Genomic DNA, 15,444 nt, shown 5'->3' with positions numbered 1-15,444 from the left:
TTGATTAGCTTGAGGTCTCAAAGCAGGCTTTCTTAACTTTTTTAGGAAGACAGTAATTGAGAGAGCCAGGTTTTATAAGAGGGAGAAAAGGACTTCATAAATTCCTCAATCTCCCCTCTTAATATTTCAAAAGCCAGCCTATACAGTTTGTGTAAGGCACAGTCAGTAGAGGCAGAAAGGTTAAATTGGAAGCAACTTCTCCTTTCAGTCTTGAGCATTATCTCAAAAGACAAGAAATAAGAAGAGTGACCCCTGGAAGATGTCTCTCTCCTCTTTCCTCCGGGTTTCTGCTTTGAGACAGCAAAAGGCTGCAGGCAAAGGTGGGACATGAGAGAGAGAAGGGCATTTATCTGTTTGTTTGTTTGTTTGCCTATAATTATTTTCTTTATAAAATTTGTATTTTATATTGGAGTGTAGTTGATCTACAATGTTATATTAGTTTCAGGTATATAACCACATTCTTCCATTATACTGACACATATATCCATTCTTTTTCAGATTTTTTTCCTGTACAGATTATTACAGAATACTGAATAGAGTTCCCTGTGCTATACAGTAGGTCCTTGTTGATTATCTGTTTTATATATAGTAGTATGTATATGTTAATCCCCAATTCCTAATTTACCCCACATTTCTCCTTTGGTAACCATAAGTTGGTTTTCAAAGACTGTGAGTCTGTTCTTGTTTTGTCAATAAGTTCATTTGTATCATTTTTTTTTTTAGATTCCACAGGTAAGTGATGTTCATATATTTGTATTTTTCTGTCTGACTTACTTCACTTAGTATGAAAATGTCTAGATCCATCCATGTTGCTGCAAATGGCATTATTTCATTCCTTTATGGCTGAGTAACATTTCATCGTGTACATGTACCACATCTTCATCCATTCCTCTGACAATGGGCATTTAGGTTGCTTCCATGTCCTGGCTGTTGTAAATAGTGCTGCAATAAACATTGGGGTACATGTATCTTGGGGTCACAAAGAGTCGAATATGACTGAGCGACTGAACTGAACTGACATGTATCTTTTCAAACCACATTTTTTCCAGATACATGCCCAGGAGTGGAATTTCTAGGTAATATAGTAGCTCTATTTTTAGTTTTTTAAGGAACCTCCATACTGTTCTCCATAGTGGCTATACCAATTTACATTCCCACCAACAGTGTCAGAGCATTCCCTTTTTCTACATCCTGTCCATCATTTATTTTTCATAGACATTTTCATGATGACTGTTCTAGCTGGTGTGAGGTGATACCTCATTCTGGTTTTGATTTGCATTTCTGTAATAATTAGCAATGTTGAGCATCTTTTCATGGCCTTCATGTGACAAAAGGGCATTCAGAAATATTGAACCAGAAATTATTAAGACCAAGGACTTTGGACCTAGAGACTCATTAGAAGAGTGTTGGGGAGGGCCCTGGCCTGGGAGAGCCCTGCCTTTCACTCAGTACCATGTCCAACATGGCATGGGAACCATGGTGTGTAAGTGGGGGTATATAACGGCCACATAAAACCTGAGGCACATGTCCTGGCTGCTCATGGCCTATACATGTCCTGCCGTGTCCCCAGAAGTTCCTAAATGCTTTATAGAGGAAGTCTGAAAGTGCTGGGAGTGCCAGTAGACCAGCATAGCCTGGAATCACAGAAAGAATACTGTGAGAGTGCCTGAAGGCCCTGGGCAAATGACCAGGCCACAGTACTGGATGCCACCACATCACTCCCAAAGTTGCACCTTGGCGCTCACTAGTCCACGGTAAATACTCATCCAGACTTGTCACAGCAGAAATAAGCCAGCCATCTAACTAAGCTGTTTTTTTGAGTAGCTAGATGTTTTCATGTGAAGAAACAGAAACGAATAAGACAGGCAAACATTTCTGAGGAAGTGATATTTGACTTGAGCCGTGAATTGTGAGAAGGAGGCCGTACATGCAGATCTGGGGGGAGGTCTGAAGTGGGCTATAGGACTGTGAATGAGGAGGACAGTGGCAAGAGAGGAGGTCAGCGAGGGAAGCAGAAGGAGAAGACATAGGCAGGGCCTTGTAGTCCTTGGTAGAGAGCTTGGATTTTATTCTGATTCCAGTGGGAAGTCATGAAGGGAAGTGACATAATCTGGTTTACCCATCAGAAAGACAATTCAGGATGCTGTGTGAAGGACTGACTGTAAGGGACAAAACAAGGAGGCTAGAGAAACTGAGTTATAGCAGCAGAAACAGTACATATCTGAAAGTACAGTTAATAGGGCTTGCTGATGGATCAGATTGAAATGTGAGGCAAGAGAGGAGTGGGGACTGTTGGTTTGAGCAATTGGGGTACAGTAGCCATTACTGACATGGGAAAGTTTGGTAGGAGATGAGTGAATTTGGGGAGAGGTGGAATCAAGAGTCTTGTCTTGGCAATGGTGAGTTTGAGATGCCAGTTAGGCATCCAAGTGGAAATGTCAAGGTGGGAGATGGAAATATGATTCCAGAGCAGCACAATTCAGGACTGGATATGGAAGGTCAGTCAACAGATCATCTGCAGCATATAGATGGTATTTAAGCCAACAGTCAGGATGAGACCATATAGACAGAGAGCAAGGACTCCTTTCCTCACCACCACAAGATCCTTTACCACCATCTCTTCACAGTTTAGAGACTCTTAGAGAGTAATAGTGGAAGGAGAAGCAATCTGAGACATACTGAGCATCCTGTAAAAATCTATAGAGTCATCCAAGTGGATGTTTAAAATTATTTTACTGGATTACATTTACAGGTTTAGATTAAAATTTCACTTTCTTTTATCTACTACAGTGTAAGTAAGAACTTAACAGATCAGCCCTAGAGAAAAATAAAGAAATTTCCTTTTCTTTGATCATCTGAATATACTTTTAATACATCTGATATATCATCTTCATAAGTAGTTTTAAGCCCAATAATTCTCATGATAAATATTCATCCTTGTTCAGTTCAGTTCAGTCGCTCAGTTGTATCCAACTCTTTGTGACACCATGGACTGCAGCAAGCCAGGCTTCCCTGTCCATCACCAACTCCCAGAGCTTGCTCAAATTCATGTCCATCAAGTCAGTGATGCCATCCAACTATCTCATCCTCTGTTGCCTCCTTCTCCTCCAGCCTTCAATCTTGCCCAGCATCAGGGTCATCTCCAATGAGTCAGTTCTTCGCATCAGGTGGCCAAAGTATTGGAACTTCAGCTTCAGCATCAGTCCTTCCAATGAATAGTCAGGAGTGACTTCCTTTAGGATTGACTGGTTTGATCTCCTTGCAGTCCAAGGGACTCTCAAGAGTCTTCTCCAACACCAGTTCAAAAACATCAGTTCTTTGGTGCTCAGCTTTCTTTATAGTCCAACTCTCACATCCATACATGACCACAGGAAAAACCATAGATTTGACTAGACCTTTGTTGGCAAAGTAATGTCTCTGCTTTTTAATATGCTATCTAGGTAGGTCATAACTTTTCTTCCAAGGAGTAAGCATCTTTTAATTTCATGGCTGCAGTCACCATCTGCAGTGATTTTGGAGCCCCCCCAAAATAAAGTCTGTTACTGTTTCCATTGTTTCCCCATCTATTTGCCATGAAGTAATGGGACCGGATGCCATGATCTTAGTTCTCTTAATGTTGAGCTTTAAGCCAACTTTTTCAATCTTCTCTTTCACTTTCATCAAGAGTCTCTTTAGTTCCTCTTCACTTTCTGCCATAAGGGTGGTATCATCTGCATATCTGAGGCTATTGATATTTCTCCCAGCGATCTTGATTCCAGCTTGTGCTTCATCCAGTCCAGCGTTTCGCATGATGTATCTGCATATAAGTTAAATAAGCAGGGTGACATACCTGACATACTCCTTTCCCAATTTGCAACCAGTTTGTTGTGCCGTGTCTGGTTCTAACTTCTTCACCTGCATGTGGATTTCTCAGAAGGCAGGTCAGATGGTCTGGTATTCCTATCTCTTTAAGAATTTTCCACAGTTTGTTGTGGTCCACACAGTCAAAGGCTTTGGCATAGTCAATAAAGCAGAAGTAGATGTTTTTCTAGAACTCTCTGGCTTTTTCTATGATCCAATGGATGTCCTTGTCCTTGTTACTCTTCTGAAATGAAATTCAAGGATGACAAAACTGACCGACACATGGTTTAAAAATCCATATATTTAATGTTATATGTAAGAGAAATAAATAAAAGTAATAAAATAAAATAACATGTATTTCAATATGTCAATGCTTGGGTACAACTTCACTGGAAAACATGAAGTAGTCAGATGCTTACATCTATATATAGGCTCACCATAAATGTGATAGCCACAAGTGAAGATGTGTTTCTGGAAACTCAGATACCCCAAGCAGCATCCACCATTAGTGTTATGAGTCTCAAAAATGGCAAACAACTTTAGTAAAGTTTTGATCAAAACTGATACTTCCCTGAACTTACACAATGCTTCCATTCCTATAAAACATCTGTTTAAATGCTTATACAAGTTTCCCACTTACATGAATTTCTTGGGGGACATTTAAAAGATGTGCAGAATATGAAATAATTTTTTATTAAGGAAGACTGTCCATACATTGGAGAACATCTAACCTCTCTGGTCCCTGCCCAGTGAAGGTCAGCAGTACTACCAATCCTCATGACAATCAAAAATGTGCTCACAAATTTGCAAATATCCCTAGGGAGCAGTATTACTTTCCTTGAGGACCACTCTTTAAGTGATATAAGGCTATTTTTTAGGTTAATAAAGAGCCAATGAAAAATTATATGTAGCAAGGTATTCACACACCAGTGGTTTGGAAGACAGCCCTCAATGGTATTGTACAGATTGAAATAGGTAGAAATTACTGGCTCAGAGTTCATTAGGTGGCTGTTGCGGTATTTCAGATAATAGAAAATAAAAGCCTACATTAAGATCATGGCACTACAAGGGTAGAAGAATCAGAATCTGGAGACAGTCTAAAGCAAAATGAAAAAAAAAAAATTGAAAGTCAATTATACGTAGATTGGGTAAGAGAGGAACGCAGAATGTCTCTGAGCTTTCTAATTTGGGAGATCAGATAAGTGATAACACCATTAGCCATATTAATGAATACAAGAAGAGAAACAGATTGGAAGGACAAAAGGCAGAAGCTAAGTTAAATTTCATTTCATGAATATACAGCTTGAAGAAGCTGCAAGACATTTTTCACTCTCACCCAATTTACTACCATCAGTTCATTCAACAAGGATGTATTAACTACCATGCAATAGTATATATACTTGTTGATTACCATACATGTACCTGTCATTGGATTTGTAGCTGTAAGATAGTCATGCTCTCTGCCCTCAAGAAGTCCACTATGTAATGAAAAAGTAAGACATTTCAACCAAACATTACACACATAATTATCTGATCGTAATGAGAGTTGGTACAGTTGTGATAAATACATTAAAGAATTTGGCATGCAGTGAAAAGTTGACCTAATTAATCTAGGCAATAAGGAGATGGCTCCCCCACCACAGAGGCTCTAGTTATTTTTATGCCCTACAGCTTCTCAATCACACTTCTTACTGTCACTCTGCATTGCCAGGGTATGACATGCGTTGAGAATTATTAAAATGACCTATTGTTCAGTGTCCTTACCTATTGTCTTCTTGTGGTCTCAGAGCCAGGCTGGCAACCTTTATTACCCATTGTGGCTTTCATATGAGAATACCAACAACTAAACTCATTGCGGGGAAAAGAAAATATTTCCTGATCCCAATCTGATTTTTTCTTACCGAACACCTCTAACTTTGGGTTGGATCTGAGAGAATAACTTTTTGACATCTCATATACATACATGGACCTGGCTTCTCACAGCTGTGTCCCTATGGCAGATAACTATCAGGTAATCATGTACAGATTTGAAGACTGGACCATAAAGAAGGCTGAGCACCGAAGAATTGACACTTTTCAAACTGTGGTGCTGGAGAAGACTCTTGGGAGTCCTTTGGACAGCAAGGAGATCAAACCTAAAGGAAATCAACCCTAAATATTCATTAGAAAGACAGGGAAGCCTGACATGCTGCAATGATGGGGTAAAGAGTCAGATGCGACTGAGCGACTGAACAACTATACTTGGGAATGTCTATTTGTCTTTCAAAGTCACCTCTCCCACCTCCCCAGAAAACTCCACCTCCACTTTCCCAATTCAGATGGACAACCTACAAGAAATCTGGTTCAGAAAAATCAAACAGGTCCTCTTTCAGAATCCTTGTGAGTGTTTGTGGCAGCAAGCAGTAAGATCATCTGACACCCCCTAGACCCCAAAAGCGACTAAATTCCAAGGATATCCTTATTTACAAATGTGAAGAAAAGCTGTTGCAGCAATTTCTATTGCAGTGAGACAAAATTCCTATTATAATCAGAATAAAAGGGGAGTTGTAACATAAACTTTAATGAGTGTAAGACTCTGGGGATGAAATAAGTTTCTTCCTAAAATCTGGCTCGTAACATCTCTCTTCACTCCATATTGAATTGGCCAGAAGTCATAGCATCAACACAGAGAAAATATGAAAGGTTTTCCATGTTTTAAAATTTTCACTGCAAAACTGTGTTTTAAATATAATTTTAATATAAGTTACTACTGCTGCTGCTGCTGCTAAGTCACTTCAGTCATGTCCAACTCTATGTGGCCCCCTAGACAGAAGCCCACCAGGCTCCCCCGTCCCTGGGATTCTCCAGGCAAGAACACTGGAGTGGGTTGCCATTTCCTTCTCCAGTGTATGAAAGTGAAGTCACTCAGTTGCTACTACTTTCTAACTCACAATTTGAAAAATCTGTGTTTATGTGAACTTCTGAATGTTGCCCCTAGACCTACACCATAGTTAACAAATATACACACACACGCCCACTTTTTTTAATAGAACAAATCTAGAATATTATCCGGAGAAGGCAATGGCACCCCACTCCAGTACTCTTGCCTGGAAAATCCCATGGAAAGAGGAGCCTGGTGGGCTGCAGTCCATGGCGTCACTAGGAGTCGGACACTACTGAGTGACTTCACTTTCACTTTCATGCATTGGAGGAGGAAATGGCAACCCACTCCAGTGTTCTCGCCTGGAGAATCCCAGGGACGGGGGAGCCTAGTGGGCTGCCGTCTCTGGGGTTGCAGAGAGTTGGACACGACTGAAGCGACTTAGCAGCAGCAGCAGAATATTATAATCCAGGTTACATTGCAAATAAAAAATTTAACATCTATCTTTTAAAGACATCTTCTCAGTTTTACAAAATCATAAATTCATAAAGCCCCAGTCATTCTCCAAACACATGGTAACTCTGTTAAGGAGACATAGGTAGTTAGAAAATCTGTAACATTTTCATTAAATAGTGCTGTTTCCAGAGATGAAAAAGGCAGTTTCGCCTCTATTGTATGCGGTTTTACTGTCATCATCAGCAATTTGAAGACCGTAGACACAGAGGTCTCTATGTAGAAGATTTAGTGTCTACGGAACATCTATAGGAGAGTAATTCATTTGTGCTAGAACATTAAGTCCCAAAATACTCCTCAACTATTTTAAATAAATGGAAATAATACAATGGATATGTATATATTATTATATTTTAATTACAGTTCCAGTGAAAATTAAACCAGTTGCATCTCTGATGTTAGGTGTGCTGTTTTCTAGAAAAAAGACCTTTCTTTCAGTTACAATGATGAATGTGGAAAATATTGAACTATCTTAATAATTGGGCTCAGAAAAGAGCTGATGATAGATTCAAATCCTAGGGTACATATTCAAACAAAGCATATATAAATAATGAAGTCTTACTTAGCTATAATCTCTTTGGGAGCATCTTTACAAATTCAGAAATGAGAACCTGGAAAACACAAGCTGATGCAATATTCTGAAAAATCCTCCAGGGAAAAGAACATCTACAAAACAAGCATAGCAAATGAATCGTATTCAAGAATTTAAACCAAAATGTTAATGCTAAAAGAGCAATACAGGATCATGAAAGTAAAATTATTTCACATTATCATTTTAAACCATTCTCTCTGTTTGGGGACTGCAGTAATTACTTTCAAGGATATATTCATTACTGGGAAATTGAAAGCTATAGTTGTTTTGTCTTGTTTTTTTTTTTAAAAAGTATTGCTTTTATAATAGCATTTGATTTAATAAAAGTGATGAAACTAACACCTGTCACTGCACCCCAAAGTGTGGTATTATTTTAAAAGTTCCCTCTTTGGCTACATTGACCTGAAAAATAATAAGCCAAGTTTAATGTTCATGATAAACCCCATGAGATTTGAGAATATTTTATGAATATGAAAGCTCCTTTGAGAAACATTTGCATTTTCCCACTGCATAAAAAACAAAGCAAATTGCAAATGAGGTAGAAAGAACTTAATTAAAAACATTTTACCAAATTTTAATTCTCAAGTACTTACCGAACCATCATGATAATATTCTCATTGACTGGTTAACATAGAAAAAGCCTCTTAATTTTTAATTTTAAGTAGATCTTTGAGAGTATAAATAATCCTCACCCTAAACTTGATTTACAGATTAAAATGTTAAAATATGATAATTAGGATACCTTCTGAATTACTAGTAGAAAGTAATCACTGTGATGTTTTATGTTTTAATGTATCCAATGGAAAAAATACTTCTGAGAATTTAGCAAGACATAAAAACTTATAGTAATTTCTGTAGTTGAAATTCTTATGCATTATTCAGTACTTACATACTACCTTTTTGCACTAATATACCTAACAGAGTACTTACAAAATTTAGAATCCTTGATAGAATAGGAAGAACTCTTATAAGTTAACTAGTATTAAGGTAGATGAAATAGTGATCCCCCAAAGATGTCCATGCCCTAATCCCTAACACCTTTGAAAATTAGGTTACATGACTAAAGGGCTCAGATCATGAACTCCTTCTTGCAAAATTCAGACTTAAATTGACGAAAGTAGGGAAAACCACTAGGCCATTCAGGTATGACCTAAATAAAATCCCTTATGATTATACAGTGGAAGTGAAAAATAGATTCAAGGGATTAGATCTGATAGACAGAGTGCCTGAAAAACTATGGACAGAAGTTCATGACATTGTACAGGAGACAGGGATCAAAACCATCCCCAAGAAAAAGAAACGCAAAAAGCTAAATGGCTGTCTGAGGAGGCCTTACAAATAACTGTGAAAAGAAGAGAAGTGAAAGGCAAAGGAGAAAAGGAAAGATATAAGCATCTGAATGCAGAGTTCCAAAGAATAGCAAGGAGAGACAAGAAAGCCTTCCTCAGTGATCAGTGCAAAGAAATAGAGCAAAACATCAGAATGGGAAAGACTAGAGATCTCTTCAATAAAATTAGAGATACCAAGGGAACATTTCATGCAGAGATGGGCTCAATAAAGGACAGAAATGGTATGGACCTAAGAGAAGCAGAAGATATTAAGAGGTGGCAGAATACACAGAAGAACTGTACAAAAAAGATCTTCATGACCCAGATAATCACAATGGTATGATCACTCACCTAGAGCCAGACATCCTAGAATGTGAAGTAAAGTGGGCCTTAGGAAGCATCACTACAAACAAAGCTAGTGGAAGTGATGGAATTCCAACTGAGCTATTTCAAACCCTAAAAGATGATGCTGTGAAAGTGCTGCACTTAAAATGCCAGCAAATTTGGAAAACTCAGCAGTGGCCACAGGACTGGAAAAGGTCAGTTTTCGTTGCAGTCCCAAAGAAAGGCAATGCCAAAGAATGCTCAGACTACCACACAATTGCACTCATCTCACACACTATAAAAGTAATGCTCAAAATTCTCCAATCCAGGCTTCAACAGTATGTGAACCGTGAATTTCCAGATGTTCAAGCAGGTTTTAGAAAAGGCAGAAGAACCAGAGATCAAATTGCCAACATCTGCTGGATCATTGAAAAAGCAAGAGAGTTCCAGAAAAACATCTATTTCTGCTTTATTGACTATGCCAAAGCCTTTGACAGCGTGGATCACAGCAAACTGTGGAAAACTCTTTAAAAGATGGGAATACCGGACCACCTGACCTGCCTCTTGAGAAATCTGTATGCAGGTCAGGAAGCAACAGTTAGAACTGGACATGGAACAACAAACTGTTTCCAAATAGGGAAAGGAGTATGTCTTGGTTATATATTGTCACCCTATTTATTTAACTTCTATGCAGAGTACATTATGAGAAACGCTGGGCTGGATGAAGCACAAGCTGGTATCAAGATTGCCAGGAGAAATAATAATAACCTCAGATATGCAGATGATACCAGCCTTATGGCAGAAAGTAAAGAACTAAAGAGCCTCTTGATAAAAGTGAATGAGGAGAGTGAAAAAGTTGGCTTAAAACTCAACATTCAGAAAACTAAGATCATGGCATCCAGTCTCATCATTTCATTGCAAATAGAGGGGAAGCAATGGAAATAGTAACAGATTTTATTTTGGGGGGCTCCAAAATCATTGCAGACGGTGAGTACACTCATGAAAGTAAAAGATGCTTACTCCTTGGAAGAAAAGTTATGACCAAACTAGACAGCATATTAAAAAGCAGAGACATTACTTTGCCAACAAAAGTCTAGTCAAATCTAAGGTTTTTCCAGTAGTCATGTACAGATGTGAGAGTTGGACTATAAAGAAAGCTGAGCACCGAAGAACTGATGTTTTTGAACTGGTGTTGGAGAAGACTCTTGAGAGTCCCTTGGACTGCAAGAAGATGAAACCAGTCCATCCTGAAGGAAATCAGTCCTGAATATTCATTGGAAGGACTGATGCTGAAGCTGAATCTCCAATACTTTGGCCACCTGACACAAAGAACTGACTCATTGGAAAAGACCCTGATGCTGGGAAAGATTGAAGGCGGGAGGAGAAGGGGATGACTGAGGATGAGATGGTTAGATGGCATCACTGACTCAATGGATATGAGTTTGAGTAAAATCCAGGAGTTGGTGATGGACAGGGAAGCCTGGCGTGCCACAATCCATGAGCTAGCAAAGAGTCGGACACAACTAAGTTTCTGAACTGAACTGACAAAAGGGAATTAAGGATTGAGGTTGCAGATAGAATTGACGTTGCTAACCTGATGAATTTGTGGTGTGGAGGTTATCGTGCATTACCTAGGTGGGCCTAGTGTAAGCACAAGAGTGCTTATGAGTAGAAAAGGGAAGCAGAAGGGTCAGAATCAGAGAGAGATTTGAAGATGCTTTGCTGTTGGCTTTGAAGATGGAGGAAGGGACTACAAACAATGCAGGCAGCTTCTAGAAGAAGGAAAAGGCAAGGAAATGGATTCTCTTCTGGAACCTCCGGAAGGAATGCAGTCCTGCTTAGCACCTTGATTTTAACCCAGGGAGGCCCATTTCAGACTTCAGACCTTCAGAACAGTAAGAAAATAACTCTGTGTTGTTATAAGCCAGTGTGCTTGTGGTAATTTGTTATAGCAGCAATAAAAAATTCATATGCCTGGTTTTACAAACAGGAAATAAAGAGTTAAAGTAACAGTGTTTTCTCATTAATGGAAAATGTCAGCTAATAGAAAGGGCTTCTTATTTTTAGGCCTAAGGGCTAAGCCACTTACAAATGATGAAAACTATTAAAAGTATAAGGAAAAAATTAAAACAAAGATATAGCACAATTGAAGGGTTGTACCATGTATGCAACGAATAAAAACGAGGAGGGAAGCATCATGTAGTCCAACAGTACTGTGGAGAGTTACGGCAGATTACCCAAAGAACTAGACAATCCGTTCTTTTAACTTGAGAGTATAATATTTTATGGATGTACCTGACATTCTTTTGGAACTTCCAGAACCACACAAATGAGTGATCTTGATAATGATACCATAAAATAAAGCTTTTACCTATGAGAAGCTATGAAACGTATGAGAAGATTATGCAACCCAGTGTATCATTTCCTTTCCACACAAAGGTTGCACAGAACAACTTATCATATCAGCGAAAAAGAGAGTGTAAGGAGAGAGAATCTAATGTGCTGTTTTTCTCATCTTTTTCTGGTGTAGAGCAAATATAAAATATTAGGCTTTGAAAGAGTACTGAGAGATTTACAGTCAAGATGACACTGGAAGTTCAGGTTTTCATGTACTCACCCAGCACCAAAAATAATCAGTAATATGTATAAACATTAAGAGAGAAAACCAAAAAACGCCTATCAGACTCAAACATAAATCTCCGTGGATAAGAAGCAGAAGAGAAATGCCACAAGCTCTGCTGGACTCTAAATCCAAAAATAAATGTTGGTGACTAGAATTTGCTTTCTGAATGTATGCCATGGAAAGTGAAGGGCTGAAACCGCATCCACTGATCAAACTAAACTGGGGTGACACTCACTTCCTAAAAGGTACATGAAAAATCATATTGTATCTGCTGCTCTGCATCTGGAGCTTCAAACCTAGGCACGGAAAATAATAAGCATAGCTCTTTGACTGTTAAGAAAAGCAAGTCATCAGCTGGCTAGGTGAACAAAACTGCCCTCTTCATCTCTGAAAGTATCACTATTTAACTAAGATTTCATAAACTTTCTAATTACCTAGGTTTTCTTAACAGAACTAGAATATGTTTGGAGAATGACTGGGTCTTTATGAATCCATGATCTTTTAGAATTGAGAAGATGTCTTTAAAAAATAGAAAGATGGGGCTTCCCTTGTGGTCCAGTGATTAAGAATCTGCCTTGCAATGCAAGGGAAACTGGTTTGATCCCTGGTCTTCGAAGATCCCACATGTCTGGGGCAACTAAAGCCTGTGCACCACAACCACTGAGTCTGTGTTCTTGAGTCCATGAGCCTACGACTACTGAATCAGCAGCTAATGAGCCCCTGTGCCGCATCTACTGAAGCCCACGTGCCTAGAGCCTGTGCTCCGCAACAAGAGAAGCCACCACAGTGAGAAGCCTGTGCACCACAAGAGAGAGTGGTGAAACTAGAGAACTTACTGAACCATGCCGTGCGCAGCAACAGACCCAGTGCAAACAAAAATAAATATCCTGCTCAGTCATGCCGTCGTGTCCAACTCTTTACAACCCCATTGACTGTAGCCCACCAGGCTTCTCTGTCCGTGGGATTCTCCAGGCAGGAACACTGGAGTGGGTTGCCATTTCCTTCTCCGAGGGATCTTCCCAACCCAGGAATGGAACTCGAGTCTCTTTCATCTCCTGCATTGACAGGTGGATTCTTTACCGCTTCGCCACCTAGGATCAGCACAAATAAGTAAATAAGTTACTTAAAAAAATAAAAAAACATTTAAACTCTGGTTGCCAAGGGGGACAGAGAGGGATAAAGTTTTTTGATTCCACATAAAAGTGATAGTATAGAGTGTTTGCCTTTGACCTTTTCACTAGCCCTGATACCCTCTGGGCCCATCCCTGTTGCTGCAAATGGCAACATTTTGTTCTTTTTGAATGCCTGGGTGGTTTTCCACTGTGTGTATGTATATATCTATCTATACTTCACGGCTTCTTTGTCCATTTACCTGTTGGTAAACACTTAGGTTGCTTTCACATCTTGGTTATCGTGGGGGGATGCTGCTGTGAGCATTGTGTGCATGTATCTGTTCAAATGAATATTTTCATTTTCTTCTGGTGTATGTCCAGGAGGGAAATTATTGATCATATGGTGGTTCTAGTTTGGGTTTTTGGGTTTTTTTTTTGTTTTTTTTTGTTTTTTTTTTTGAGAAACTTCCAGTGTACCCTTAATTTGCAACATAAAATAAACATAACATCTCCTTTCAGGGAAAAGTTTCAATAAATTTGCTTACAGCACACATATAAAGTATTAGTTTTCTGAACTTGTGATTCTTTGGCTAGGTTGCTTTCTGGGAATCCAACCACATTGCTTAGACATTTTACTTTGTGACTCATGGGTCTCTTACATCATTTTCTTATTTTGCTTCTTAATACATCTTTTAGTCTGTATGTATTCTGATCCAACATGAATCTCATTGTTACTCATTTATTGAGTCTAATCTGCTTTAATCTATTTGTTGAATTCTTTATTCATTGTTGAATCCTCTCTATTTCTGTGCACTTCTTTTTTAGATTTAATTTTATCATATATTTTCTTGAATATATTATTCATAGCTATTTCAGTATCTGGAAATTTTAACATCCAGATAACCCGTGGGTCTTTTAAAAATATCTAGTTTTTCTCTTGGCTGATTTTTTATTGAATAGAATTTTTACTGAATGCTGAAATAACTTGTCCCTAACCTTTTAATCTGTAATATATTCTTTCTGAGTAAGACTTTGAAGTTCCATTTCAATAATTAAATCACAATGTCCCAGTATTATACCAAAAAAAAAAAAATTTAAACTTACAGTTGCCAAAGAGGAAAAAGGGAAAGGGAGGTATAAATTAAGGGTATGAACAGATTCACACTACTGTATATAAAATATCAACAAAGATTTACTCTATTACACAGGGAACAATCTTCAATATTTTGTAGTAACAAATGGAAAGTAATCTGAAATATATATATGTATATATATGAATCATTTTGCTTTACACCTAAAACTAACACAATATTGTAAATGAATTATGTGTGCGTGTGCATACTCAGTTGTGTCCAATTCTTTGCGACCCCGTGGACTGAAGCCCACCAGACTTCTCTGTCCATGGAATTTTCCAGGCAAGAATACTGGAGTGAGTTGCCATATCCTCCTCCAGGAGATCTTCCCAAAGCAGGGATCAAACCCTTGTCTCTTATGTCTCCTGCTTTGGCACCACCTGAAAAACCTATACTTCAATAAAAAAAATTAATGAAGCACTTGCTTCAGCAGCACATATACTAAAATTGGAATAATACAGAGTAGATTAGCATGGCTTCTGCACAAGGATGACACACAAATTTGTGAAACATTCAATATTTTTTTAATTAATGAAAATAAATTTAATTACTACTGACTATAAAAAAACTTACTACTTTTGTATTTTAAAAAAATCAAGCAATCATAAGATTGGAGAGTACAATTATGGATAATTGAAGCATGCTAAGATTGTTCTGTGTTTGAAAAATAAAAGCACCAAATAGGTTAAAATACGTAAGAAATATTTATAGTTAAATGTAATGCTGAAAAAGTAAGGATTATAACTAATAGACAAAATACATAATCAATAATACATTACTCAGCAGACAAAAAGTGCAGAATAGAAAATTTTGGACCCAAAAAAGGCAGAAAAAAAAATCAACAGAAAAAGAAAGGTAAGCATAAGATATAAGATGGTTAAAGTCATTGCAGATATCCCAGAAAGAGTCGTCAGTGAGATTATTAAGTTGGATTAAAGCAACAAATCTTGCTCCATGTAGCTAACAATATACTACATTAAAAGACCACACACAAAAGCTGAAAATAAAACATAAAGATACTAGCCAAAGAAAGTTATTTTAACAACATATGATTTGAAAAAGTCAAATTTCAAAACAAAAATCAAGATCAATGAAAAGGAAAAAAACCACACACTTGGA

At 38.0% G+C, this 15,444-nt stretch overlaps 1 non-coding gene across 1 annotated transcript; it reads left to right on the top strand.

The window, feature by feature from the left end:
• Positions 1 to 14,746: 14,746 nt before the first annotated feature.
• LOC112447212 (U6 spliceosomal RNA) lies at positions 14,747 to 14,849 on the top strand. The gene has a single exon (XR_003035314.1). It is a non-coding gene; the product is annotated as a U6 spliceosomal RNA (small nuclear RNA).
• Positions 14,850 to 15,444: the final 595 nt, after the last annotated feature.

The sequence above is a fragment of the Bos taurus genome, chromosome 6, assembly GCF_002263795.3.
Source record: "Bos taurus isolate L1 Dominette 01449 registration number 42190680 breed Hereford chromosome 6, ARS-UCD2.0, whole genome shotgun sequence".
NCBI lineage: Eukaryota > Metazoa > Chordata > Mammalia > Artiodactyla > Bovidae > Bos > Bos taurus.
Note: the sequence above shows the minus strand (reverse complement) of the source record. Positions and strands in the feature narration are given on the sequence as shown.